The 5,541-nt window shown below is 37.9% G+C and overlaps 1 protein-coding gene across 1 annotated transcript in view; it reads left to right on the forward strand.

The window, feature by feature from the left end:
• The window catches only part of LOC106525540 (serine/threonine-protein phosphatase 2A regulatory subunit B'' subunit alpha), a gene marked incomplete in the record, with an annotated part of 170,598 nt that extends 165,351 nt beyond the window's left edge, over positions 1-5,247 (forward strand). Inside the window, 2 exon segments of the mRNA XM_014019817.1 lie at positions 179-578; positions 2,973-5,247.
• Between the last annotated feature and the right edge of the window lie 294 nt (positions 5,248-5,541).

Consider the following 5,541-nt stretch of genomic DNA (forward strand, 5'->3'; position numbering starts at 1 on the left):
GTGTGTGTGTGTGTGTGTGTGTGTGTGTGTGTGTGTGTGTGGGACAGGAATGTGTCCGCATTCACAGGAAAAAACAACACAGCCTGCAGCTTTTTGATCCTTCTGAGAACAAAGATGGAGGAGGGAAGGATGTTTGATAAGCTTTTAATGGAGGAAAAACTACTTAACTGTAAACTAGGATGATTTTGTGGATTCTCTGCTGACAATCCTGCCAGAAGACAATCTGTTTTTGTTTGTTTTGTTGTTGTTTTTTTTAACTGTTGCTGTGCCAAAGGTAAACTATCAGCTTCTCACAACACTTCCTAGTTGGAAAACCAAGAAGCCACTGCCACCGACGATCAGCTCGCCACTGTTTCCTGTAAAGCACATCATTAACCCTCGACTCCCCTCAGGAGGAGCTGGTGGAAGCGTAGCAGCACCTCCTCTCTGTGGCTGCTGGGAGCTACTGCAGGCTGCCTGTGGAGCTGCAGCCCCACTGCCTCACCTTTCCATCAGAGGTGGAGAGCTCACTGTCCAGTTACGAATCAGGGGGCTGCGATGTGATAACAAAACAATGATGGACACATCTGGATGATCAGGTTTGTGATGAAACACCAAGTGGCAGCTGGTAATTTTAGGTGATCCAAAACACTGTGAGGCACAGAAAATTAAATTACTCAAACATCTTATTGTTAATATGGTTTAATATAGTTTCAAGCACAATAACGTGTAAAATACCAAAAGAAAATCACTATTAATAACAGGCAACCAACAATAGACCATTTTGTAGTTACAAATGCACAAAGCGGCCAGGTCACAGGTTATTCGGGATAAACACTGAGGTTGTTGCAGTGTTAAATATTGCAAAAATGACAGCATTAATTGACTCTCAGCCAAGGCCACATGATCAGTACCAGGGGTCAGGTTTATAAAGCTTGCGTACGCACAAAACGAGCCCAGAAACTTGCGTACGCAATTTTTCACGCAAAGGTTGTGATTTATAAAATCCAAACTTGACGTGAAAATGTGCGGTGCCTCACGCCAGCTCTGACCCATGTTTACGCTCATTTTGGAGACGGGAAACTGCGACACAGATGGTGAAGTGAAGAATTAGAGCCACACTGTGTAATGATCACTGTCCGATATTTAATTTACCTTCATCAGACTTAGATTTTTATTCAACTTTATCATCAGTTTTCTTAACAGTAATATTTATGCTTCTGCTGCTGAGCCATGAGGACCTTTGAAAAAAAAAAAACTTAAATCTTAAATAAAAGTTCCCACGCGCAACTCCCTTCATCTCCTTCCTCCTCACGACCCTGACCCACAGACCCCTCCCTGACCCACAGACCCCTCCCTGACCCACAGACCCCTCCCTGACAAGAGACATTTCAACAGTACGACAGCAAAAGTCCCGCTTTGGGTATCATGCAGGGCGCGCCCCTCGCCAGTGTGGATGTTATGAAACTTCACTTTTTAAAGTCCGTATTTCTCACGCACACGCGCGGCTGTGGAGATGTGAGGGGGTGAGGAGACGATCAGCTGCAGAAAACAGAGCAGGCAGGAGGGGGGAGAGGACGGGGGAGAAGAGCGGTGAACTTATTTCTAAATTTATCTGACTTTTTAAATTTTATTTATTGTTTTATCATCCTGCAGGCTCTGAGAGAAAATTAATTTGAAACTGAGTTTTTGATTAAAAAATCATTAGATTGCTCTAAACGTCAGTAAACCTGCAAAATGAAGGAAAATCTGTGTCAATTACAGACAATCTGTTCACGTGAGCAGCTGTCAGCACCTGTCATCTTCCAGACGCACGACGGAGCGTGTCTGAACCAATCACTGATCAGCTGACTGATTTAAATACATCTTAACATTCATGAGGTACTTTACATTGACTGTTTATGGTTGAATGTGGGCGTGTAGAGGGCAGAACCTGAGGTGGGACCTTGGCACAAACTCTGACGTGCGGCTGTGATTTATAAATGAAAGGTGCGCAGAAACATGCGTACGTACGGTTTTATAAATCTTAAACTTTTTTGGCGTACGCCATTTTCACCTTTTGGCCTTACGTTCACTTTTAGTATGGTTTCCACGCAATCCTTTATAAATCTGACCCCTGGACTTCACTTTGTCTGCAGAATGCATGGAGGGTCAGGCTGTGAGAGAAGCAGAATTCAGCTGGTGTGCTCACTGAATGTGTTCATTTCTGACTGAAATACATTATTTTATGCCTCCATTTATCAATTTGATACACACTGGATTCATGCTAATGTTTAAAGACAAATGAAGAAAAAAAGTATTAAAAAAACTTCACGAGTCTGCTCTAAACTGTTTAGTGTTAAACTTCCTTTTAAGATCACAAAAGTGATTTTTCAGCTATAAATCTGCTTTTTGAGCTTGTTTTGTCTTGTTTTTGTTAGATACTAACTACATGGGCAGAAGTCTCAGCTAACTGCTGGATCATTAGTAAAGTAGGCAGTGCATACAAATAGGACCTAAAATAATAAAATATTTTGAATATCTCGTGGCGCTCAGTTCATTCAAAAGAAACTTACATTTCATTGCATAGATTCAGTAAAGCTAAATCCTGTTAAAAATAAAGTTTCAAAATTATATTTTTACAAAGAAAAACCTCAGATCGCACTGCCTTATTATAGACCCCTTGCTCATAAAAAGCCTATAGTGTGTTGACTCCAACATAAGAAAAGTCAGATAAACGGAAAAAAAAGTTTCATCCATCAAAAATAATAGCAATGTAGGTTTGTTTATACCGAGTAACTTCTGACTCCTTTATAATTAAATAAATATAAAAAAATATAAAAAAAATACACAGCCGTGCGCAAAAAAATTACAAAATGGTCTATTAGCACAGATGGTAACTTAACATTGAAAACGCCATAAAAAGCTAACACAATTAGCCTCGTGTTTATCACTGTATTTAATCGTTACGTCATGTTATGATGACTTCATCTGTTATTCATATAATCTTCAAGGTTCAGAGAAGAAAAGATGATCAATGATGTGAAAACACAGCTTTACTGCAACAAGCGGCGGCCATCTTGAATCAAGCTCCAAAAGCTAATCAGTTGTATTTATACACCCAGTGTTTACTCTGTGCAGGGTTCATTTAAATCCTTTCAGTAGCGGGTGAAAGTAACCAGATGCAAGAAGAAAAGCCTAGAATTTAGTAACAGGCACACTTTTTTTACACAAAATGCTCTGTATTATTGCCAAACACCACAGAAAAAAGCTTAAAAATGGAAAGAAGTGCCTATTTTACCAATCTTATGTGATCGTGTTTCTTTAGATGAAAGTTCTTTCATCATGACTTAGTTTGTGTACAGCAAGGAAATGTTAATAACTTTTTGTTCATCTGCTTATAAATCAGATTTTCTCAAACAAAGAAAAAAAAAAACCTCCTTTGATAGTTTTGGTATAATACTGAAAAAAACATGGTATTCTGTCTCCATCTGCATAATTATGAACTTGTTATATTTTTTTTTCTTAAAACATGCTTTAGTATTTTGGTATTTGTTTGATATTTCAGTGTAGAACCAACAACAAAAGTTTTATACTTTGTACTTTAAGATAAAAAAAATTAATTTGACCCTTTCAAACTTTAAAAAAAGAACTAAAGTTTCCATTCAGGAAAAATTCTTGATGATCAAATGTGTTTGTGGTAAATTTACTTCTTAAAAATATATATATTTTTCAACCATGTCTTTGACGATTGAGGTATAAATTTGGAATTTGAAACTGAGAAAGAAGCCAAACAGTAGGATGATTTAGTGATCCCATCGTCCTCTCTGCTGCACTCACAGCGACCAGCGCCTGTGTGTGTGTGTGTGCTTAGTCTGAGAGTGTGTTCTGTCACTACGTAATAGAGGAGTGTGTGCTTTTTAAGCCTCGGTTGTGTAGCTGTCAGTGATGAGCCGTCCGCATGTTGGGATTCTGCTTCAGGATTAGAGTGTGTGTGTGTTTGAGCATGCACGTTTGTAACTCTTAATAAGGAAAGGAACAAGTCGTGACCTCCCGTTAACTGGTGTTTTACACACACCTACTGTAAACAGAAACATGTCAACATGTTTGTATTCAGAGGGACAAAGGGAAACAATGTCCACCTTAAACTCCAAATGTTGCTTTCCATCCTTTGTAAATCTGTCTTACTTTGTATAAAACTGTAATAATAAGCCATGCTAATAAGTTGGATTCTTTTTTGTGTCAAGGTTTTTTTTTTATTGCTGGGCCACTGTGTGGCCTGAGAGGGGTGGGTGACATAGTAAATTATGTTAGATGTGTTTTTTGTTGGTGTGTTAGATTTGTGGTGGTTTATGAAAAGATGTGGATAAAATCCAACCAGACAATCATGGGAGGTGGATCTCATACTGAGATGTTTGGTACGGAAGCAAATCAGTGTCACAATTTTTTTCCTCAAATTCCAACTTTTTTTCAGTTAAGAAGCTGTATTTTATTTTGTCTGTAAAGTTTTGTTCACCATTAATCAGTGTTATTTATTGCTGTCAAAATTTTATTTTATTTTTTTGTTTATTTCAAAGCCCTCATATTGGATTGGCCTATTTCAACGTTTGAAATTTCCTGTCTAGAAATTAATTTTCAGTGAACACAAGGAACAAACAGAATCCATCCTGCTCCTTAGTTTAATCAAATCAGTTATTCATCAAAAATACAGACTTTTAATTATTTTTCATTCAAATAAAAAAATGAACAATTTTATTTCATTGAAAAAAAAACTTTTGTTTTTGCCACAATAGGTTAATAAAAACTGAATTTGAAGGCAAAAAACATCCAAATACAGAACATCAATATATTCTCTGTATCTTATTTTTTGGTGTTTTAATTTCAGTGTGTTTTTAAAATCCGAACTCTCCTGACACAGATCTGCTTCCGTACATTTGAGGCTGATTTTTCACAGCTGTAACCACATCCACACACATTCAGATGTTTGGAGCAAAGACTGAACTGCTGAACGCAGAGGGTCGCCTCTGTTTCTAACCTTTTGAGCTCTATGCAAAGTGTCCCTGGGTTCTCACGGGACACGCCACTAACTGAGAGACGCCACGCAAGACTTAACCACCATGGCCTCACAGGGAGTGACAGAGAAAAGACTTTTATTTTGAATTACTTCCTGTGAGGCGAGGACGACGAGCACTGCATTTGTTTTGTTGACATAGTTTTTATTCTTTTTTCTCTTGTATTATTTGCTGCCTTTGTCTGAAGTTTAAATAAAGCTGCTTTGAAACAATGAAACTTTTGTGGTTGTCCTTCATGATTAAATGTAACGGGGATGGGGTTCAGGGTCCTGTGGTGTTCCTGCATGAGGACATACTATAGATCAGTTAAACCTGATAAAATCATCCTGAGGATCAGAGTGGAGTTTTGTGGCTGTCGTCATCCTGCCATAAATTTATTCATTGATTTTATATATTGAGCCTGTGGTTACGTAAAAGATTGAATTTGATTTTTCAACATGTACATATATTTATATATGTATGTATAAAGGTGTGTGTGTGTGTGTGTGTGTGTGTGTGTGTGTGTGTGTGT

Source organism: Austrofundulus limnaeus, unplaced genomic scaffold (genome assembly GCF_001266775.1).
Source record: "Austrofundulus limnaeus strain Quisiro unplaced genomic scaffold, Austrofundulus_limnaeus-1.0 Scaffold232, whole genome shotgun sequence".
NCBI lineage: Eukaryota > Metazoa > Chordata > Actinopteri > Cyprinodontiformes > Rivulidae > Austrofundulus > Austrofundulus limnaeus.